The sequence below is a fragment of the Colias philodice genome, chromosome 20 (assembly GCF_061535455.1).
Source record: "Colias philodice isolate Cphi_HAF_F1 chromosome 20, ilColPhil1 Martin Lab GWU primary, whole genome shotgun sequence".
In the NCBI taxonomy this organism is placed as follows: Eukaryota; Metazoa; Arthropoda; class Insecta; order Lepidoptera; family Pieridae; genus Colias; species Colias philodice.
Window position 1 is genome coordinate 4,179,983 of NC_143105.1, and position 25,892 is coordinate 4,205,874.

Here is a 25,892-nt window from a genome sequence, read left to right on the forward strand (position 1 = left end):
GGCTACATTAAAAACCTTAAAAAATAAGTTGTAAGAGCCGCATATGACTGTAATTTTCTCTATTTCTATAGTAGAATTTAGCCCATTCTCTTCGTACTATGGTCAACTGACATATTACTCTATGGTCAACTGACAGTTGGAAGGCCAACCGTCGGACAATCTGTAGCAATGTTGGAATGGTTGCCTTGTCGGTTCCGATATGGTTGGCACCAACCAAATCGGAGCGTCTGTAGATACATTTAAGATGATCCCTATGACACTGACAGTTATTCTCAAGAGACAAACTTGTAATGGCGTCACCATTAAATTAGAAACGTATTGGAGGCGTCTAAAAATGGCATTTATTAATTTTTACGTAGCTTTATGCCATTACAATGATATTCCGTTGGAATTATAACAATTCTTAACATTTACGAGAAATTATATCAATCTGACTTTACGTTTACGTCCTTCAAAACTTACATCGTTGGCATTTATCGACTAGTGCGGAAAGTATCGATAAACAAATTTCGATAATGGAAACGAGTTCACATTTTTTCCATGCTTAAGCTATAGTTTATTCTCTATTGAATGGAACAGAAGATCGCAGCATAATTAATTAATTAATTACCGTTCGCGTTAATTTACTTACCTATGATAATATAAGTTTTTTAGAAAAATTAAATGGGGGATTCCATTTTCATGATAAAATAATATACACTGTGTTAAACGGGTTAAAGATTACGAGAAAATGATAAGGTGCATTTTTATGTTTTGGAAAACTTTCGTTTTACTTACCGTTTCGTTTACATAATAGACGTTAAAAATTCATTTTATAATATTTGTAAAAACATGTTTACCGACGTGGCTGAATGCAAACCACGCCTTAGCCTATAAAATAGTAAAGTATCGACACGATCCATCATACGAGCAATCACTAAGACGAACTGTCATAGGGATCATCTTATAGCATCTACAGACGCTCCGATTTGGTTGGTGCCAACCATATCGGAACCGACAAGGCAACCATTCCAACATTGCTACAGATTGTCCGACGGTTGGCCTTCCAACTGTCAGTTGACCATAGAGTAATATGTCAGTTGACCATAGTACGAAGAGAATGGGCTAAATTCTACTATAGAAATAGAGAAAATTACAGTCATATGCGGCTCTTACAACTTATTTTTTAAGGTTTTTAATGTAGCCGCACTGTCAATTTTTTTTAATACTTCTAACATAATAAAATACGCTTGATTTCTGGCATCTCTATTTGCGTAATATTTGTTACTTAAGTCCCACAAACAGGGAAAGTCTTTATATAGTTCCAGCAATTTTATTAATATGTCACGTTCGGTGACCGTAACTCCCTCGGCGTTCATGTTGACGTCCTACACCGGCGGCGTTGCGAATGTGAATGAGCCAATTACCTATATTACTCTATGGAATGAGCCGATTTGGTCGGAACAAAGCTTCCAGACGTTCCAATTTGGTTGGATCGGATAGGAAGTTGGTTTGGTCGGTATCGCCGGCGCATCCGACCACGTCAAACCAATATTAATAATAATTATGTCGGACCGACCGCTCTCTACACTTTCCGATTTGGTCGTGGTCGGATGGTTGGCACCAACCAAATCGGAGCGTCTGTAGATGCTATTAGGCCGCGCCGGGTATAGACATTGTCGAATATCTGTATTTGGGTGACGGGCATTCGCCAATGTCACGGCGAATTCGGCCATATATTCACCATAATAATATAGTCGAATGTTACACATTATGGTGTGTTACTCAACATTCGGCCATAAACGAAGAAGAAGAAGAAATATGATTACCTATTTAAATATTTAAAGCGGCCCCAATAGACTGATACTATCCTTAGCCTTTTCCATTTATGTAAGTATAATAACATATTCTTAAGTGCCTCAATTCTTCAAAATCATTTTGTCACGTTTCATTCCACATGCAGCATTAATTTAAACAAAGCTTAAATTTAAACAAAGCTTAAATTTAAATTTCTTTATTTAACCCATTCTTTCTTTATTTTTTGTTGTATAAATAATGAGGACTTTAAAACATAAGACGTTTATGAAACTCCCCTAAGAACTCTTTGAAAAGTGAAATAAAAGAATGTAACTGTTTTGCAGTTATTTCACAACAATTTTTGCGTAGCTTATGACGTACTTTTACAATGTTTTAACCGAGTTATATGTTATACATACTTGTATACGTAGTATATTATTATTAGTGTGTGGTTATACTTACTTTTCATTAAAAAAAAACCATCCACGTGGCTTCGTATATATTTCCGAAAATATCGGACGCCTAACATAATAGACTACAAGCCCGCATAGGACAAAAATATGGGTCAAATGAACCACCAGGGGACATATCTAGAACGATAGCAGAGCAAAAAATAATAAGATTCATCACTATGCCGTCACTTGTAAGCTGTCCAACTGAGTGCAGATGAGAATTGAAAAGTACAGGTAGACTCGGTAAATTTTGGTCATATATTTTTGTACGGCATTCTTAACCATCGATAGATCCATTAAAAATAATAAGAAACCGCTCAGTGCCGTACAAAAATGGTGGTCCACCAAGTCGGAATTTTTATTTAATTTCCGAGAGTTACCGGGGGTAAATTTGGTCATTTGACCATGTACGGCATCTGTGTCATACTATTGCTATACTGCTTTTAATCCATTATTCCGCAACGCCGTACAAAAATCATGGGGACAAGGGGAAAAAATCGAGAGTTGTAATCCCCTCTCTTTCCCCACTCCAGGGGGTCATTTGACACAACACGAAATAAATTTATTTTTAAAGTATTTTATGCATAGATAATATTTTTTCATGTGCCGTACATTTTCGTTGGTTCAAAGGGGAAAAATCTGAAAAAGAAAAAAATCCATATAACGAAATGTTTGCTTTATATTTTTATAATAAAATATAAATATACATTAATATTAAGAAGCTCGAGGTGGTTAATTATCACCTTGGAAAGTCGGAGTCAGGTGGAATTGACTCCGTTAAATTGATGAACTAATAAAAAAGCTATGAACGAAAAGATGTGAATTATATGCAATCAGTCCATGAATACAGGTAAAGTCACAAGCAAATGCTAGTAATATATACATATTCAAAATGTACAAGTAAAGCGCTTTCAAATGATACCAAACACTGCATATTTATCTTAACTTTATTTTTTTACTCTGTATGTTTTGTCCGCTAGAGGGCGCCACATTAGATTTTGTGAAACCCCATATAGCCTTTAGCTAGCTGGTCGCTGGTTATCCAGTAAACAATTCAGACGCTTCTAATGATATGTCATTTGTCGAATTCTGATAAGTAGTTTAGAAGTTACGAGGGAATAGATGAACATACATACATGACCTGTAAACAACCATAACCCTCCTTTTGCTTTGCCGTAGTTGGGTAAAAATATGTTAATGCTGTACTGTATCAAATGGCCATAAAGCACCCTTAAAATTGTAGCTTTCGTCGCTTTCATCAGCCTAAAAGATGTGGTCTGCACAAAAATGTACGGCATCGTTTTTTCCTAATTTATCTATGTTAATACTATTTAAAACAACGGATAAAGTGTAGAAAACTATTCTATTTCATTAATCTACGATGTTTAAACTTTAACAAAATTTCTGGTTTTGCATTTCTCTATAACTTTTTTTAGAACGGTTTCTTTTGAACGGCAATACTATACAACAATTGAATTTTACAATATCATGTTAAAAAAAAAGTTCCCGTACAGGGTCAAATGACCTTACAGCTCTTTATATTAAGAATTCGATGAAATTAAGATGATTATTGGTATACATTTAAAAGAACAATTATTTTTTGACGGCATTGCTTTTAATAGTACTTTTGAGTGCTAGATAATGTTTTGGAACCGAAGCCGTACTTAGTCAAATGACCCCCTGGAGTGGGGAAAGAGAGGGGATTACAACTCTCGATTTTTTCACCTTGTCCCCATGATTTTTGTACGGCGTTACGGAATAATGGATTAAAAGCAGTATAGCAATAGTATGACACAGATGCCGTACATGGTCAAATGACCAAATTTACCCCCGGTAACTCTCGGAAATTAAATAAAAATTCCGACTTGGTGGACCACCATTTTTGTACGGCACTGAGCGGTTTCTTATTATTTTTAATGGATCTATCGATGGTTAAGAATGCCGTACAAAAATATATGACCAAAATTTACCGAGTCTACCTGTACTTTTCAATTCTCATCTGCACTCAGTTGGACAGCTTACAAGTGACGGCATAGTGATGAATCTTATTATTTTTTGCTCTGCTATCGTTCTAGATATGTCTCCTGGTGGTTCATTTGACCCATATTTTTGTCCTATGCGGGCTTGTAGTCTATAAAGGATTATCATCTATTATTTATACTTTTTTTCGAATAAAATAAATAGTATTGTCTTTATTTCCTTCCTGCACTTTTGTCTAGTCTAAATGAACATTGGCCCTAGTTTGACTTCAATTTGCAGAATATTATGATTATATAACTTTGTTTTAAAAGAACTTGTCATTTGTAATATCTCATATCGTGAACTCCATTTTAAGTAGTTATATAAAGTGAAACGATAATACTATTCAGAATTGTGTACATACCCACTTTGTAGATTAAACGCGAAGAAAGCAACCAGGATAAGATCTAACAAGTAAAATGCGCTAATTCAATCCATGCTAAACGAGAACTTCTTGAAAATAAAACTCTCAAGAGTCGTAAAAACATAGCGCAGTTAGATTAAATCGTCAGCGTCAGTTTTTATATTAAATTGTTCAAGGGACAAGACCCGGACCGCAATGCTCATCGGAAATAAAAACGTAACTCAATTAACTAGTTAGAATTTACTCAAGTGCTACGTTTAATCTAAATTTCTTTAAACGTCTTGTATATAATTTATTCCGCAATGAGCTAGCTTTAAAAAAGCCAGTGTTTAACTGTGGAATGTACTTAGATATCAACTTCAAAGGTTGATTTTCGTAACTTACAGCACTTTGGTTTATATGTTTGGTCTACTGAACCATTTCTCTTTGTTTCCTGTTGAAGTAAATGTAAGAAAATAAAGGTATACATATAATTGAAGTGAAACTTCTTTAGGCACGTTGAGAGTAAAATTTCAAGGTCGCGTCATGGCAATACCGTCACGCTATGGAGTAAGGCGACTTTGATATCTTTGAATCTTGCCAAAGAAGTTTTACTTCTGACACACGCTCTTTTTCCAACATATTTTATTGCTCTAAATATACAACGATATACTGTTAAAACTTAAAGGTTTAAAGTACAACGGTTTGTAGTAGGGGAGGCCAAGAGGGGATTTTGGGATTTACTCGAGCGCGTCAGATTACTATAAGGGACGGTACCTTAGCTATTCATTAGTACCTCTAGTCAATATGAGCAGTAATGGTTGGTGGGTGCGCTCAGGGGCCCCGCTGGAAAATTTGAATAATCCATAATTCCCTAAGGTTGAGCTCGAATCGTCAGATTAGCGAAATGGGGACTTCTTATATTGTAATTAACCCCCCATATATTAATCTGACGCGCTCGAATAATATTACTTTAATTTTTTACCTTTTCTTCATAGCGATTAAATCGCCACTTAAATCGTCAGATTAACGTATACTTTTTTTCAGTGACGTCCTGGAGCATGCAAAATATCAATATCTAACGCGCTTGAGTATTTCCAAGCCAATTTTTTTCTTTTTTAAATTTAAAAAAATCAAAAAACCCTTCCCCACCGCTAAAAGTGAAAACATTATAGGACCTTTTTTTCTCGCTATGGTCTAATCTACCAATTCTAATAGGTTCCCGTGACGCTCGAGTAAATCCACATTTAGCATCCTGGGCTCCCCTACTATTGGAAATTATATGCACAACTTGTATACCCACTAACTTAATTACAAACATTATTGTTTAAGAGTAAATTAATCACACGAATTGGAGGAAATCTATTAATAGTAACGAGCAAAGAGCACGAATTTAACGCTTTTAGTTATTACATTTACAAAGTAAGGAACTTGATTCCCCCTCAAAACATTAATAAAATTACAAGAACGAGGTAAATGACTTCTGGATTGGCGCAGTGGTTGGCTTTTAATAATAACAAAAGGGAAGAGGTTCGGTTCTATAAGTGGACAATTCTTTTGTAAGTATCAAATGATTACTTGCATATTTGAAATTGAAAATATTTTAATTGTATACTTACTTAGGTATTTCTCTTTCTTGTGCAGATTAATTTGTAAGTTCGTTTGAAGTAAATTTTAAATACTTATATATATTTAATGCAATATTTAGTTTTAGTTTTAATAATTTTGGAATGGTAAGCTAAAGCAAAAAAAAATAAGTATATTTATAATTTATATATGCCTTACCATTCCAAAATTTTTGCACAAAGTACTGGAAATAAAATAAGGCTATTTTACATCAAGACACTATTAACTTCTCATATTATATCTTTAGCATACCGTCTGACATACCCATATTGTTTAAATCAACACAATCACAAGTAATTCACTAATATACACTTTTATACACAGCACAAGTATTTAAAATTTATTATCCCGTTATAGTAAAACGTGGCTCTATTTACAACATCGAAGCCTGTAAATTGTAGCGTGATACAAACTCGGCTATAGGTCTTTGGGGAGTCTTCTCACTTAATTACGAACTTATTGTCAAACCTCTTAATGACGAGACTGCTAATGGAAGCTTATATAACTCGTTTCAATGCAATTTCTATTCATTTTCTTAATTTCTTTTCTATTTACCATTGAATTTTTATCTATAGGTACTTCTATAGTAATAGCATAAAAATAAAGAGTTTGTTTGTTTGTTTTGAACGCGCTAATCTCAGGAACTACTGGACCGATTTGAAAAATTATTTCAGTGTTAGATAGCCCATTTATCGAGGAAGATAGAAGAAGGCTATATATCATCACGCTAAGACAAACAGGAGCGGAGCAATGCGGGTAAAACCGCGGGGCACTGCTAGTCTATCTATATAACAATTCTATTACTTGTTTGAGGTAAAGCCACAGGGCAGCGCTAGTAAAAAAGCGCTTAAATAAATTCAAAATGTTACGTAGATAAGAGTTTCTATAGAGAAATGGTGTAGGACACATACGACTTTAAGTGATTCGTTTTTTTATTTACTAACTTGTGGCTATAAGTAAATGACGTCACTGATGTTTAATTAGTTTTAAATTTTGACCACCTTTCTCTGCCCTTGTCAGATCGAAATATTTTGATCAATAAAGTGCAAAATGCTATTTCGCAAAATCTGTCATCTCCCGTATGTTCTAGTGGCTAGGATACCTGGCTTTCACCCAGGAGGCTGGGGTTCGATTCCCGGTACGGGAAAGCTTTTTTATTTATTTTTAATGTGATGTTGAAATGATTACAACAATAATTGAAATACTTTTGCCTAATATAAAATTACACTCATTTTTTTCGACGATATATTCTCATGAGTTACATTGTGATAACTTCCAATTTGTACTAACTATTCGGATAATATAAATAACAATTTGTATCTTGACCAAAATATTTTTATCAACAAAAACCAACCTTTCATTGTCAACTATGCATTCCATTCAAAAATGCATTCAAAAATTTAATAAACATAAAAACAAAGCGAGCATGGAACACACCGAAAAAAGGCAATACTGGTTGTATTTCTTTTGTACGGCGGATCTTATCGAGTTTTTTCGGGGTTTCATGAAGTAGTACAATGGAGGCTCCGCTTTATGTCGGCCTGTCCAAATCACAAAGCCCTCGTCCTGTACACAGCTAATATTGTCAAACGTTTTTATATGGCCCGGGAGCCAGCAGCAGATTTTATGACCAAGTTCCTCTCAAGCGGTAATTTGTAAAATGCATCAAAGTATAGTATTATGAAGCCTCGTGAACGTCAGCTGGAGCTCGGTTGGGGGGATGAGCGGCTGTAGCCTCCCACGCACGTAGGAAAAAAAAATATATTCAGTCATTTCCTCTCAGCTAAAAATTTGTCAAATTGTATCTAACCCAATATCTCAACGAAAAAAAATAATCAGCTGGTTACAACGTGGTGTATTGTACGTCAGCTGGTGTCTCGAACATGAAAAAAGAACAATTATTTTCCGTGATTTCCTCTCAAACAAAAATTTACCTGATGATAGCTTATATGTAACTGTGGATAAATATATAAGTCAGCTGGCTGTATCTTGGTGGAAAAACCGTCAGCTGATACTTTGAAAGTTATTACATAGGAGTTAGACAGAAGCATCTATTGCCAATTTATATGCATCAGCTGACTAGGTTTTCCTCAACTTATTGCTAGCTGATTTTTTTTATTTATCGCATCAGTATATTAACAATCAGCTCACAAATTTTCATCTGAGAGGAAATGACGTATCTTTAATTATTCGACATTGCGCTTCAATATAAGAGTTAAGTTGCAATAAACATTCAGTATCAATATTTTTGAAACGAATAAGTATGTAATGAAATAATTTTATATATTTAAATAATTAAATAATCAATTAGCAATAAATGAACTAGTTACTCGATAAATAATATTTATTATATAAACTTGATAAAAAATGATAATGAGAACAATATGATTTATTCGTTTTCGCTCTGGCTTGAGTCACTTTCCTCTCTTTCCGATTCATTATCAGAGTCGTTATATACCAACGATGTAAGTTTTGCAGGACGTCAACATAAAGTCAGATTGAAATAATTTCTCGTAAATGTTAATAAATGTTAAATGAAGAGTTTGTTTGCCATATGTACGGATTTAATCGTCTAAAAAGATCAATGATTAACGTAGTTATTTTTATTTAATACTTTTTAGTGTATTTTTCAACACGAATCCAACGAGCCCAAACTCGATACCTAAAGTTGAGTCAATATATTACCGAGTTCCTATGGCCACCTTCCGATTCCATCATCAAATCAGCTCTATATCATGATAATGTTTCATCGCTATCCAATTTACATACGTATACAAAATTTCAGCTCAATCGGTTACCAGGAAGTGAATCAACTTTACTTGCTTCATTTCAATTAAGTCATCGAGATTAGACAAAAATGCTCATAAAATAAAAACTACTGGGCCTATCCGAATAAATCCGAATCCGAATTTTTATGGGACCAATTCGACACCATTCCGCATCAAACAAAAAAAAAAGAATCACGTCAATCGTTTCAGAAACCTCGGAGTAATCGGTGAACATACATAAAAAAAACATACCGGCCGAATTGATAACCTCCTCCTTTTTTTTGAAGTCGGTTAAAAAATCAGCTAGCAATAAGTTGAGGAAAACCTAGTCAGCTGATGCATATAAATTGGCAATAGATGCTTCTGTCTAACTCCTATGTAATAACTTTCAAAGTATCAGCTGACGGTTTTTCCACCAAGATACAGCCAGCTGACTTATATATTTATCCACAGTTACATATAAGCTATCATCAGGTAAATTTTTGTTTGAGAGGAAATCACGGAAAATAATTGTTCTTTTTTCATGTTCGAGACACCAGCTGACGTATAATACACCACGTTGTAACCAGCTGATTATTTTTTTTCGTTGAGATATTGGGTTAGCTACAATTTGACAAATTTTTAGCTGAGAGGAAATGAATGAATGTATTTTTTTTTCCTACGTGCGTGGGAGGCTACAACCGCTCACCCCCCCAACCGAGCGCCAGCTGACGTTCACGAGGCTTTATAATACTATACTCTGATGCTTCTGACGAATTATCTCTTGAGAGGAAATAATGAACCCAATTTGCACCTGGCTCCCTAACCAATAGAAAGACCGTTATTTCATCTTGCTGCAGGATTACAGACATCCGTGACAAATGATTTAGTGTTCTGTTTGTGTGGGGGTTGGGTTGTTTTTTGTAAATCACTATTTAATGTGGAGGAATCGTAGGGTAAAGTGAAAAGGTGAGGTTCCTTGAGATTTTCGCGATTATTTATTTGGGTTATCTTTTATTCAGGTTAACCTCGTACACATAGTAATGCTATCACTAAAAAATAACGGTAATGACAACTGTAGAATTAATTTTACATTTTACCATAGGTAGTACATTAGTATCTCAATACATTTTACAAATATGTATCATTATTCATTATAACTCATCATACAGGATAAGTATTATTTTTATTATAGTATATATAGCATATTTAATGTAATCTATCTATCTATCCTAAAACTAAAGATGAAATTCGTTCCTAAAGGTACCTTAATAACCTGAACCTATATCTCCGAACCTTTTCATTACTTTCAACAAGCTTTCAACGTACATTTCTAACTCAGTATTACAATTTCCAACAATACATATTTCATCAATAAATATTATTTAGTTTCACTTATCGCAAAGTAGATCTGTCGGTAATCATATTATAGAAGTTGAATTTGACCCAATTCCCGAAGTTCAACTGAAATTCTGCCATATGTACTTATGCAAGTAGAATGAGAAATATAATGGTGTCAAAAACAGGTACAATTTACTATTATTCTATTAGTATTATGTAAGTTACATAAGCATGTATTTATGAATATCCTTACACCATTACAAAACAGAGTGGTTTCCTGGAAAAAACACTCTAAAACACTTATTACGTTCAATAAATTATTTTTATTTATTTATTTAATTTTAGCTGCCCTTCGAGGAAATAACAACAGACTCTATCTATCAAAAGTATTAATAGCGCAGAAAAAAAGAGACATAATAAAAATAAAGCAACTGCTTGTAATAAAGCACGCCCAATTGTCGCTCACCCGTGAAGGTTCCCAACAAAGAATTTTAATTTCAAATCGCGGATTCATTAAGTGAAGAAAAGGATTCCTACCTTCTCGATTAATAAGCTCTTAGAAATTCTTTCACAAGTAAATGTTTGGTTTAACTTGAACCGGTTTAATCAAAGAGAACTTATGAAAACTACGCGTGGTTGATGAATTATTTCCTTTGTATCCACAAAGAATCAAGAATTAGTAATCCTTTTGACTGAGAAATTGAAACGGAAACTTCGCGAGTTTAATATTTACTTCTTATTTATATTATGAACAAGCTTTGTTTCATTGGAACGCAATTATATAATTTCAAAGACAAAGACAATAAAGAGATACTTACATAGGGTTAATATAAGGGATTCTGATTTATTAACTTTGAAGTGAATTTATAATCCGGCTGTTCTATTTAACAACCCTACTTCAAATTACCTACATTTATTTTATCACTACACAAATAACATGACTCCTAAATAACTATTTAAATATATAACTAAAACAACTTATAATTTCGTCCTTTTCATATCATAAACAATCCCTCATTATTAAAATTAAACAAGTTTGTCCAACAGTAAAGTTCTTAAAAGACATTATAAATCGAAAGAGATTCGGAACTAGGAACCGAAATTGGCAAAGCAATATTGCTCCAGTCATACGTTATGAAATATTGTAGTTTTGTGACGTAATGATCTTTGAAAATTCGCCCCACAGTTCAATTGAACTAACGACGTAATCATAAATGTTGTACGATAAAATATAACCCAGTTTTTATTGACTTATAGATAATATAGAACCATTGTGGTCAGCATAAAAGTCAATAACAACACATTTATTTCACAACTATTTCTACAAAGGAAGACCGAAGAAACGAGTTTAAAACAGTAAACAACTGATGAATGAAGTATGGTGATGAAATGATGGTTATGTCTTATCAAAATAATTAATCTATACTAATATTATAAAGCTAAAGAGTTTGTTTGTTTGTTTGGACGCGCTAAATTCAGGAATTACTTCTCCGATTTGAAAAATTCTTTCAGTGTTAAATAGCCCATTTACCGAGGAAGGCTTTAAGGCTATTATATGATCACGCTAAGACCAACAGGAGCACTGCGGGTAAAACCGCGAGGCACAGCTAGTAGTCAATACACACACTAGTAACAAATTATAGGCTCTCCCAATTACCTAATTCTTATATTCTAATTATGTATAAGATTAGAATATATTAACGTAAGTTATACGTTAACATGAGAGCACAACAAACTTCAGTATAAATTAGATTACATGAAGGAAGCTGTTACAACTTACACCCTCATCGAAAATCGTTTAAAGAGGCATGTGTACTGTGTTGTTACGAGGTACTAAGTACATACTATCATACTATCGTGCCAATATTTGTATACGATTAAAATACAGGTTTCAACCGACTTCAAAAAAGGATAAAGTTCTCAATGCGAATATGTATTTTTGTCACCTCAGACTTTTCGAAGGAGTGAACTGATTTTGATAATTATTTATTTATTGAAAGCTTATGCCTCCCACGTGGTCCCATTTAATTTCGTTTAGTTCTGACAATCAGAAGGCCGTTTAATTTTTTTTTTAAATATTAAACTCAAAATACTTATCCAACTCACAATGGACATTTTAAAAGTCACTTACCATAACTACCAAGTCATGCTTACCACATTACGAAACGGATCCACTAATGCGGACATAACGCCCTATAACAATCACGCAAACGTATTTTAATTTTAAATTACGTCTCTCAAGCATAAGGAATAACAGTGGGCATGATTACCCCATTAACTGCGTGATACGTAATCGCACGTCACGTCAGTCACACCGCGTGTCGCGTCACGACATAACGACGTGTCGCGTGACACGTCACAAAGCCCACCGTGACACATGGATTTGGTTATGCATTGCGATTTTAAAGTTTATCGCTTTGTGATAACGTTGCATTTGATTCGATGACGTTGAATCGGAATGAAATACACCATCGGTATTTTTAACCCTATACTTGGCAAGAAATTTTTTTTTTAAATTGAAAAAAAAACTTATTTAATATGTTTGTATGTGGCTATAGAAGGGGTAAAAAATAATAAAAAAATTTTAATGTCAGTAAATTGTCATTTATTGAGTGTAACATATTAGATACTTTGCCAAGCCCTTAACAATCAACACTATAAAATCTATGTATCTAATTTGCTACAATGCCAACTTTTCAGTGCCAAACAAATCAGTTTTTTTAATAAAATACTTGTAACAAAACAAAACTTAAAATGTCAATATTCTTCGTAAAATAACAAAAAATCCATACTAATATTATAAATGCGAAAGTAACTCTGTCTGTCTGTCTGTTACTCAATCACGCCTAAACTACTGAACCAATTTGCATGAAATTTGGTACGGTGATATTTTGATACCCGAGAAAGGACATAGGCTACCTTTTATTGCAAAATATGTACCACGGGCGAAGCCGCGGCGGACCTCTAGTAAAATATAAAATTATTATGTTCTTCTACAGACATATAAAATTAGAATAATTAACAGCCTTAGTACTTATGTTATTAATCTTAAATCTTAATGATTAGTAAATTGAGATCAATCAATACAATAAAGTAAAAAATCAGTCTCACAATCGTCTTTCAAATTGTCATTAAAATGCAAGTGACGCCTCAGTAATTGGAACTTCTTCAGGGTCATTATATCAGCTACTTTGTTGCTTCGCGTATGTTTAGCCCAATAATCTGTATAAGCTGGTAATTTATGAATACCCATATATTATACAAGAATTGCCAGAAAATCTTTGATATCATTTTCTGTAACATTTATTGAATGACCCTTTAATTGTGTGCTATATAAATTTGTTTGTTGCACTATGAGAGAAATTATGTTATCAGAAAAGAACATGCCGAAATATTCAATTGGGCTTTTCTCTTCACTTGGCTCAGACACGATTTCATCTACTTCTGCACAACCAGTAAATTTGAACCGACCCCATTTAGGTGTTAACCTTTTAGGTGGTATTGCTTTGCGTTTTACTGTGACAAGTTTAGGTCTCTTTGAACGAGTAGACGTTGAAGGAAAATTTGCAAATAATGGCGACGTTGGTGGTGACTGATGATGCCGCTTCAAGTTACTAACTCGCGGTGAAGTTAATTGTGAGGGTGCAGCTAGTACAGATGGCGATGAAGGTGATGGTATCGGACACGAAGATCTGGTCTCAGTTTCTAATGGATTAGGCGATAAAATTGATGGCGAACAAGGATTAATCAATGGTGACTGAATTGAATGTTGACTGTATGCTTGTACTAAAGACTTTGAAGCGACTATTTCATTGACCTCAATATCGTCATCTGAGAGAAGATTTAGGTTTTCTATTGAAGATGGCAATGATGGAGGTGGCGAACTGCTATCAGAGTAAGGAAGGCGGGAGAAATATTGAACTTCGTCCTCAGAAGTATCACTTTCATCCAAATCTGATTTTGCTCCCGGTTTTGGAACAAGAGCTACGACTTGCCGAGCTCTTCTTTGTTGTTGCGTGTTTAAGTGAGAAATTACCTGTAAAAAAATAATAATTTACATACATAATGACTACATTTTGGCCCCTTGGCTATAATCGATTTGGAAACAATAACGAAATAGTACATCTCTACAAATCTGGCAATGTCACATATTTGATACACAGCTAAAAATATGTAGAATGTTCGCTATCTAGCAATGTATCATATTTGCTACACTTGAAAAACAATGAAGATTACATGCACTAACAATTTATTTAGGTATTGGAAAATAACGTTAGTAGTTAGAATATATAACAAGCTTTTTAAATTAGATTAGTTTTGAAAACAATTTTAGCAAAATATAATAAATAATCTATAATCTTACTTTGCGATGCGTAGACGCATTCGATCGGTCCGCCATCTTGCGCTCTACTGACGATTTTAGTGTTGCAAGCACTTCAAAAGTTTTTATTTTTTGAGCATAAATATATTTTGTACCATATTAAACAATAAAACTAAAAAAAAAACGTTAGATAAATTCTCGGGATTTTTTTAAAGTTGAATGTATCAAATTGTACACAGTACCAAGAATAGGGTTAATTTAATTTTAGTGTCCTGACCACTAAACCACAGACAAGTGCTGTTTATTTATAAACCACTCACTAGCTCTGTTTATTCAACATATTTTCGAGGTACAATTTTTACACTGAATTCTAAAACCATTTAGTTATATCCATTTTATATTGAAACATTCAGATAAAATAGGATTGGTTATAAATCGTTGACTCCAAACTACATTTACACAAAATAATAATATATTAGGGCTAATCCTAATCGGTTTATTTACAAAGAGCGATTTGAGTTATAAATTAATATTGTTTCTAGAAATAATCTTATTAAAATCTAACCGTTCCGAGTAAGCTCTCAACAGCTAACAACCATTGTTTGAAAATATAATTTAATTCTACAATATTCAGTTTTTTTAGTTGTTTTTATTCCTCCCTACGGCACACCGTTTGATTAGATTCATTCACAATTTTTAATATTACATTCATTTTTATAAAGTATGTAGATACATAGATATAATTCGAAACTTATTTACTTTGTAGGTCTCTTATATATTTACCACATTACATCATTTGTACATGAATTGTAATAAAGTATACATAAATACACAAACAAGACAGTTTACATAATTTTATTTAAAAGTGAAAAACAAGCCCCAAAACAGACTTTTTCAAATGATTATTAGTGAGTCAATAAAATACGCGTATCAGCTAAAAGCCATACATTTGGTGCGGTAAATTTGTACATATAGAAAGGGTAATTTGGCATCCAGCACTCTGACCATAAAACCTAGTTTGCTCAAAACGTAAACCGTCCTCTATGTAGACGGGCCAGTCAAATATTCACACGTTAAATATACCTTTTTAGTTACACTGTTCGATTTGGTGTTTTATTTTAATTTTAGGTATAAAATATGACCTTCAAAAACTTTATGTTTTATATAAATGTTGTCTGTTAATTACGATTAGAAGAGATATGAATGTCCTTCTTATATTTTTTATTTTAGTCTATGATTTATTTATTATTGATGATCTACTGAATCTTACAGCTACTGTGGCCCTAATGAAACATATTCGTCAATGGACTATTAAAAGTATTTACCAATAATACAGAAGTAAATGGGACTAGGTAATAAAATTATCCTACTCACGAATATAATTAGATACTAATTCGATTACCTTGACGTGATAATTAAAAAAAAAACAGTAATAAAATGAGAATAAAACAAATCTAGAATCCATCGTTTAAATTCCATATATTATGACGCGTTCCTAAATAATAAGAAAAAATAATAAATAATTTTATTAAACACTTGATTACCACTCAAACGCTTTCACAGAGAGTGGCACTCTGCTCTTTACTTCCGAAATAATAAGCTCTGTAGGACGCTGATTGCCTAATTTTGCTGAAGAGAATTTTTCGCTTAACTTGCGGCCGAGAGAGCTGTATGTATATAAAAGTAAGAGATCCTTGTTATATGTATATAAAAGTACTTTATAGCAGAGTGTGAATACTTCTTTCGTATTTTCATGTAAGAAAATGTTTATTAATGGAGTTGTAACTGAAATGGTGAAATTAGTTTTTGAAATTAGTTGAATTGAAATTAGTTCATATACTCAATATGAAATATTTAGTGTGGGTGTGTCTTAAAATAAGATACGAAGCTGTCCGTCAATCTGCAATATCTTTTTGTTTTTCTTTTTTGTATTAAATACATCAAAATTTCAGATGTTTTTTAATAGCAAGCAAACAATTTAAATATATTATATAACGTAGATAGATGGTAGATTACATGGCTATTCATTTTTTTCCGAATTGTGTTTGTTTAGTTTTAAAATAGTATTCACAAAAAATATTTACGTATAACTTTATCTATATTTATCAAATTTTTTATAGAAATTTCAGAGAATTTCGTAATTTTATTTTACATAAATACAAGGCTTTCTCTTATCACAGCTGCTAAGCTTTTCAACACACAAAAAGCGTTTATAGATGCTAATCTTAAACCGCTTTGTAAGTTTCTTTAGGCGCGAATACCTACACGACCTACATTCTTAAATATATAACTTTATTTGCAGACAAATATACTAATCTCAAACCATATTCAACTTAAGTAATTTCTATTTTAATTCAATAAATAATAAAATATTATAACACAAACATAAGTTCAAAAAAAGTCCTAATCATTCCTAAAAAATCCATATTGGACTTAAAAAAAATGTCAATTCACTTCAGTCAAAACTTTTCATCAGTCCTCAGTCTGGCCTTATGAAAAGTCAAATATCACGAACTTATAATAATAGTCTCAATTATTCAGGTTTTAGATTTTAATATTCCATTCCACGAACCTATTTTTAGGCATTTCAATTAATTAGCTGTTCTAGAATTCCGTTTATACGTTTTCGGATTAATTAATTTTAATTATCACATCATTCCGTTGTAAGTGTAATTAGGAATTCATAACGCGTTTGACAAGTGCGTCAATCAAACCCGTGTATCATTAAACGTTGATTAAACGAACGTTATTATTCATGTGTTAGTGCACTAAAATATGGATAGCGCTCATATAGTTATCGCAAATAGATCTTCATTAAATTAACTATAACTAGACTGAATATTACATCAGAATTCGTCGGATTCAATTGACTCTACAGTATATGCCATGATGACTTTGTATGTTTATTTTTCGTTTTTAACCGACTTCAAAAAAAAAGGAGGAGGTTATCAATTCGGCCGGTATGTTCTTTTTTTTTTTTTTTTTATGTATGTACACCGATTACTCCGAGGTTTCTGAACCGATTTACGTGATTCTTTTTTTGTTCGATGCGGGATGGTGTCGAATTGGTCCCATAAAAATTTTATTCGGATAGGCCCAGTAGTTTTTATTTTATGAGCATTTTTGTCTGTATATTTGTAAATGTTGCAAGTGCAAGTTTGAAGTCGGTTGTTTTTAACGCAGTTATCACTTGTTCGAAGTCATACTTGTTCTCTCTGTCTCTCAACGTACCTAATCATAAAGTTTTTCATCTATTAACTATATTGAATATGATTCCTTAATATTTTATTTAATAAATCCTTCAGTTACTTTTCATTTCATTACATTAAATTAATTTATAGTTACGTCGTAGTCATTTTAAATGTCCATCTTATTTTTCTCCGTGTCTCAAGACTGCTTTATCACAACCCAAGCATTATCTATTTTAATAAATAACAGCTCTAATCCCCACGTTATTTCTAAGTTTAACAGTTTACACACATCTACATTATCGTAGCCGTGACGTAGCAGCTACGAGATACCGTAGAACGTCGTAGCAAACGCCGCAACATTATAATATGATGATAAGTCCGCAACTAGCGGTGCTACGACTCTAGGCTTTCGCAAATGCATGCTACATATTTTTAGTCACGCACTTTTAAGCTGTATATTTATTTAATGCTGTTTTTTAATAATTAAATGAAAAAATCTGTGGAGTGGGCGTTTTATGAAATAACATTAACGGGATTAAAAATATTATCTAACCATCTTTTTGATTTTCGATACTTTTTTTTAAGGTTCGCCAATAAGCTTGTAGGTAGGTGAAGTCCTGTGATTCCGAATCGTACCCTGTAATTAGAAGTGTCTGTCCCTAAAATGAAAAAGGGAACCCATTTGAAGTCAGTTAATAACTAAGCTAATCATGTGTTAGGTTTTCATATACGTATTTTCAAATTTATTATATAATACGTATGCCTTATTTATTCATAGTGCAGTTAAATTTGCACGGGTATTATGAAATCTAGAAGCTCCTATATATTCCACCACTTATTCTAAAAGATAATAAGTTCTATTAATCATTGCCATGTAATAAAAAGGAACATTAATTAAAACAAAAATCTCCATACTATTATCATAATCACCTCTATAAATAGAAAGTGGTATAATTTCCGAGGAACCACGTGCATCATACATTATTATTCCGTACCAAGATATATCGTCTTAAAGCTAATTAAAGAGATTTATGTTATATTTTATTCACGCAGCACTTTACGGGTTATACATGTGATTATGCCCGACCTACATTGTTTCTGTATTCTATAGGATACACGCAGGCAGGGTACTGATGCGAAATGCTTTGTAAAATTTCGCATGTAATTCTATTAAGGTATCGCGAGAGGGTGAAGATTTAATGGAATTCTGTATAAGATTACTGTTTGTGTGAGAACGTCCGTTTGTTATACCCAGTATAAGGTAAAAGCGTTTAACAATCACCTTTATACTTTAGAATCGGTACTTTTTCTACTAGGCTAAGATAGACTGGATATTGATAGCCAGTTTTTAGAAAAAAAGACGCGTTTAAGTTCCCGTCTTAATACGATATAATGTAACAGTATATTATCAAACTGATTACAAATTATTTTAGTGTTTTGTTGCAATCGTTTTTATCTGTATTATAATCGTTTGGATATATCTAGAAATCTTTTGCGTAGTTGGATGTAGTTTATACATATTAAACAGCGTGGACCTCTCTCAGGAGGATATTTTTATAAGTAAATTTTTCTAGTACATTTTAAATAGCCATTGTAATTTTTTGTTGTATTATTCATATCATATTCACATGAGAAAGCTACTAAAATGACTGAGATTTATACACAAGTTTATCCACTCTATATACGCAAAATGACATCTATAGTAGTGGACTAGGGAATCGCGGCAAAAACGTAATTATTCTTGTTCACAGGTGGCCATATATCACGGGACAAGTGGCCGTCCGTTGCAGAACCAACAAGAGCTAATAACTCATGTACTATTCCACATTCGCAGTCAAATCTATTTTCTTTTAGGTCCATATTGCTATATAACTTTAAAAGCTGCGGAGTTTTCATTTTCAAATTTTCTATTGATCCATTATTCTTTGACTGTTCCAAACAGTACTATGTCGATGAACTTACTTCCTATCAGTACTTACTGACTTAATTTTGTCTATGATGCGTTAAAGTAATACGTAAAAACTACTGATACTAAAGCATTTTAAGTTGCAAATGTCAATGAATCTCGAAATTACAAATTATGTAAGTTTTATAATGATTCTATAGTATTAACGATAGTTTCGTGTCATGATAAAGTTATGCATAAAATAAATAAATGTAATTTCTACGATTCAAATAAAATATATAATTGAAATAATACACCAGAATCAGATAGAAACCTACTAAATTAAAAAGCGAACCTCATAAATTCCCACGATTTTATCCCAATCATTATTCTTCATCGCGAATTGGTTAGAAATTGGAAAAGACATAATTTACGATACGCACTCACAAAGGAAACGATCTGGAATATAAGTATTAAATATAATCCAGTGGAATCCGGAAAAACCATTGAATATAAGAATACAGTGGGTGTCCATTCCACTGTGCTTACGGTCGAACATTCTTGTTTATTCACTTCACTTGACATTCAATAAAATTTCCCGTCCGATAAAAACTAATAAAGCTAACTATTGTATATATCGAGATTGGGTTACATAATATTATTAAAGGTTCATCGAACAACAACGTTTATTCTTCTAAGATTATATTAATATCAAATTATTAAATTAATTAATATTGTGAAATACACCATATTGTAATAATCCTGTCTTGTTAAATAAAGGAATGTTTTTTATTTTTATTTCTAAGAGTCAGAAGTAAAGATGTTTAATGTTCTATGTAAAGATGTTTAATATTCTACAAGTCAACGGATTGGCTGGATATAATATCTTAAATAATACACTTGATTTTTAATACTTTAATCATTAATGTATAATCAATAGTGTGCAATTAATTAATATTGCATAATTTTTTATTTACAAGGAGTAAGCTTTGTTAAAATAAATGCGTGGCCATCTATATGTCAATTTTAATAATGTAATGTGGTAATGTTCACTCTCATTTATATTTTAGTTGTCTTTTGGTTTTGCTATGTAATTACAATGTTTGTAATCTATGTTTCGTGTTAATATAGGTACATACATGTACTTATGTATGCAGAATCGAGTCTCATATTACGTCATGTAATTATTAAGTAGGCAGTAAGTTAGTTAGGAGGCAGAGGTCGTATAACCTCGTTATTGAGCGAAACTCAATCTCAGCCAAGAGCTTTAGACACTATAAATTATTACCAAATATTATCTCCTTAAAGGATATTTAACATTGACTTGGTTAGAAAGTCCTGGTTTTATGGGAGTCATAAAAATGTCTGGCACAAAAGGTTGATCATAACTGCCAAATCGTTGATTGAAATATTATATCTAAGAATTTAAAATGCAGTATGCACTAAGCCAGTTTTAATAATAAATAAAAAAACAATTTTACTTGTGGGTAACAAACATATTTAAGAATTTATGATTTTTTTTCATCAATAAATGAAGACAATGGAAGAGTATATTGTAAATACCTGAGATAGTCAACCTTAAAATTGATGAATTTGATATTTTTGGTTTTATGGCAATATAATTGCTTTTTATAAATATAAATTTGTAAAGAATAGAAAAAAATCGTGAAAGGATGCGGGTTCGAGTCCCGCCTCGTGATCGAATTTTAACTATTCTTTATAAATTTACCTATACCTAAATTTGACGTTGAAAATCAATCATTCTTTATTACAAAAGCGATTTGTAACAAATCAAATATACTAGGTACCTATATAATGACCTTAATACCTAACCACACATCTCAGCTATCATACCACGTAGTATTTAAAATTATTCACAACCGTCGGCCATTCACAGCAACACTAGTGGCATACCGCCGACGTGACTGCGCCAGGTTTCACGTGCTATGAAAATTCAGACGATTTCATGGAGGTTGGCATTTTTATAGCAGTCTTATGTAAACGGTAATCCGCTTCCACTGCTTGAAGTGATTTATTGAATACATCCACTGCTATGTGAATAAAAAGGGATTAAAATTGATGAAAAGTAAGGAAGAGTGATATTTTTAAGTCTGCGTTAGTTACATGTAATCTAACTTGAAGTTTTAAGTCAAGATTACGTACAAGATTAGCAGATTATATTAATAAGTATATTTGGAACTTGCAGGAGTAGTGGCGATAATAATATATTTTTACACCTATAACAGAAGTAGCAAGTTCTATTATGTACTACTTCAATGTATTTATTTCGCGCTATTATAATTAGCCGCACTATATTCAACAAACTTAATTTTACGTGCATTGTACGATCACCATTTATTTTAAGTAAAACATGTCTCATTCTAAGTAAAATATATTTCATGAAAAACAAATGAAGTGTTTTTTATTATAACCCTTGCCCACTTCCTTCCTATACAAATTTAAGGTACGTCCACGTGAAGCTTTTGTTAGTACATTACACAGAAAATTAGCCAACAAAGACAGAGCACTCGGTACACATCCGACCGCTTAATACCCGTATGAATATAATAATATTAATTGTATGTGGCTTATGGCGCTAAAAACGAGATAACGTTTTCGTTTAATGGCTAAATGGAGTGTTAAATTGGTTAAATTTGATTAATTGTTACGTTTTGCGTTGTGGATGTGAAATAATATGAATATAATGGCAGGTCACAACTCACAATGTATTACAGCATTTTCGCTTCATGTCATGTATATTTGATGTTAACGAGTCTGTTTGTTTTTGACTTAACTCTTTAATAATAGTTGCTAATCTCAATGGGCCGTGATAGATAGAGTATTTCTTTGTATGTGTCTTTCTTTTGTTCTGCCATGATCCTAGAAAGTAATTAGTAAAAAAAGACGTGTGGCACTAAGGGGCTGCCGTGGTAAAGCTATTGCATGCTATGCCTTCAAGCCACACCTCCGCGCCCGTCGGAGTGGGGAGCGTGAGGTTTTTCGTTACTAAATTTCTGGATTCGGTCCCCGCGCTCAAGGCCCGCGATAGAAGATATGCAATAGCTTAAAACTACTATTACTTAATGCCAAACTTTCAAGCATGTCTCCAATCTGCCCGTGATTACGCCGACTGTGATGAGATGAAACTGAAAGAAAACTGCATTAGCTTAACACATATATGAAATATATATGTGTTAAGCTAATGCAGTTATGTTAACAATATCTGCACACAAATTTCACAGCAAGCACTTTTAAAATGTCCATTCCATATGAAAAAATACACAAGTACGTTATTCTATAGTCTCCCAGACCAATGTAACGGAAACCCTCTCAGAGATCACGCGCAGGACTGACAGTAACGTTTTCTCCAAACACAAGAGATTTATGTGAATTCCTAGAAATGTTTATTTTTGGTATTGTGGGAAATTAAAATGTTAATGTTCTGTTATACAAACTAGAATTTGCTTAGATATCTTTACATTTTGATTATTGAAGTGAAACTTCTTTATCGGGATTGGAAAAAAAATTAGTGTAACATTTTTTCGTTACACGTGACATTTTTCCGTTACGCGCCATCTTTTTCTTATCCCTACCACGCGTGATTCGAGGTATTTCTGTAAAGTTGCATATAGTAAATTATTTTTGGAAAAATAAGGTCATAAAGAAGTTTCACTTCTTACGTGTGTACAGTAGTACACGCACACATTTTTTTTTAAGTTCCAGTACGCAGTTTTGCGTAGGATAATGAATGAAGTAAAATCACTGGATGGAAATGGAAATCAATCGACTAAGTTCTATTTACTCAATTATTTATACGAATATGGTGAACAAAACATTCATTGATGCGGAGATATAATTAATATTACCTACATATTACCTCTTCGTTAAATTAATTAGTTAAAGAGTTTTAACCTTTACCATTTATAATAATAGAACACACTATTCCAGTACAATAAAACAATATCATAATAAACTTAATGAATTTAGTGTAAATTAATTCAGGAAAAAACAATCAGCCCTCGTCTTCTACTTGATGAAGGTCATTCATTTGAGATTCCTTTAAATATGTACATTATTATCCTTTTGTTCGCTTACTCCTTTCGCTTTTACTGCCCAATTTATTATTAAGTGTAAATTAAACATCTTTCGTTTGTTTTCGTTGTTACTATATTTATTTGGTAGAATTGAAGCGCTTTTAAAAGTATTTAGTTTGGTTTTTATTCAATCCGTTACAGAATTATAGCAATCTTATCTATCTTATAACTTTTTTATTGATAGTCGTTTTCAAGATAATAAAAACATAATCTATTAAATGTGTAGATAGACGATAAATTAATGTCGTAACTGCACACGCACACAGTACAAAAACGTAAAATTGGCTTTATTTCGGGCTATATATTTAAGAAAAGTAGCTTACAAAGTTGAAAGGAGTGAAGTCAATGAAGTTCGCAAAACATTACACATACGCCGTAAATTCGCCGCCGATAGCTTACTTACTATATCTTCTCTTTACATTATAACACGTTTGATTTACTATCATCGATAAATATCAGCTTTTTCCGTCTACTTCATACAAAATTCATATGATTCACACTAACAAAGACATCTCTGTGAGTTCAAATTGTTACTCGATTTTCCCCCTGTTCTACGTAACGCGATTTCGGCGATAATATATATTTGCCGCAATTTATTTTTATTGCTTGTATATCTATATTGTCCTTTTTATTCTTTTGATCGATCTCTATAGGTATGTTTTGTTTTTATCCTATTATCTTTTTTAACACTATGTCCAACATAATTTATTTTTAGTGGTGTAAAACTTTTGTGAAATAAAGCAGGTTAATATTAATAATTTTGATTTAACTTCGGTAAACTATAAATCATTTTTATATTCGGTATGGCTTCTATTGATTTAAAGTATTATTATGTTATTATAATATGTTTCTAGATAATCAAGTTAATACATAGACTGTACTATACGTATGTAGTATGTACCTACTAAATATTATATAAATACTAGCGGTCCGCCCCGGCTTCGCCCGTGGTACATATGAAAAATAGATGTTGGCCGATTCTCAGACTTACCCGATATGCACAGAAAATTTCATGAGAATCGGTCCACCCGTTTCGGAGGAGTATGCAGACTAACATTGTGACACGAGAATTTTATATATAAGATTATCTATACTAATATTATAAATCTGAAGAGTTTGTTTGTTTGTTTGTTTGTTTGAACGCACTAATCTCGGGAACTACTGATCCGATTTGAAAAATTCTTTCGGTGTTATAGCCCATTTATCGAGGAAGGTTATAGGCTATATTTCATCACGCTAGGGGCAACAGGAGTGGAGCCACGGGGGTGAAACCGCGCGGAGCAGCTAGTTTACTAATAACCGGAAGCCCATAAATAAACATTAATTACGTACATTTTAAACTAGAGCAGCATCGAATTACTACTTTTTGTTTCTTTAAGATCAGTTTTCAGAATCGCAAAGTTAAAGTAAGCAACTTTTAATGAAGGAGTTTAGAAACTGCATTAGTGTTTGGTGTTCGATCGAATGATCTGGAAAATAAAATACCGAAAAGAAACTCTGAGTTTCCAATACAATTCTAGAAATTTCGACTGCGAAGTCTAGTATATATGCTCGATTGTTGGGGAACATGAAGATTATTATCTATTCCAATAAAAACAATATTCTTTTATAGGTATCTCATAACATGATTGTTTTAATTAGCAAAACATTGTATTGAATATCAAATAATTAGTTTTACAAGAAAACCACACAATATTTCTCTACCTATAACGATTTTTAATAGATTTATTATTTTGAATAAGTAAGCTCTGTAACAAGATGATGAAATATTTTTTAAACAGCATTCAATCAATTTATTTTAAAACAAACAACAATCTTCACACCAACTGATAATACATACAACTTCTTATACAATACTTATTTACCTAAATTCCTGCATTGTCTATTTCTTACATAGCTCTTTTATGAGCGCAAAAAGGAAAGATCGTCATTAGCCTTTTTTATCAGGATAATTATCTCCCACATCTCTAAGAGCTTAATAATAATCAAGTGTTTACCTATTATTCTTTGCCCGCGGGAATGGCCGATTGATACCAAAACCAAACCGATCATCTAATGAACTATCCATAGAGAATAGAATAACACCAGCCTTGTAAT

At 32.5% G+C, this 25,892-nt stretch overlaps 1 pseudogene; it reads right to left on the bottom strand.

Annotated features, from left to right (window-relative positions):
- Nucleotides 1-12,859: 12,859 nt before the first annotated feature.
- On the bottom strand, nucleotides 12,860-14,346 carry LOC149479365 (uncharacterized; annotated as a pseudogene).
- Between the last annotated feature and the right edge of the window lie 11,546 nt (nucleotides 14,347-25,892).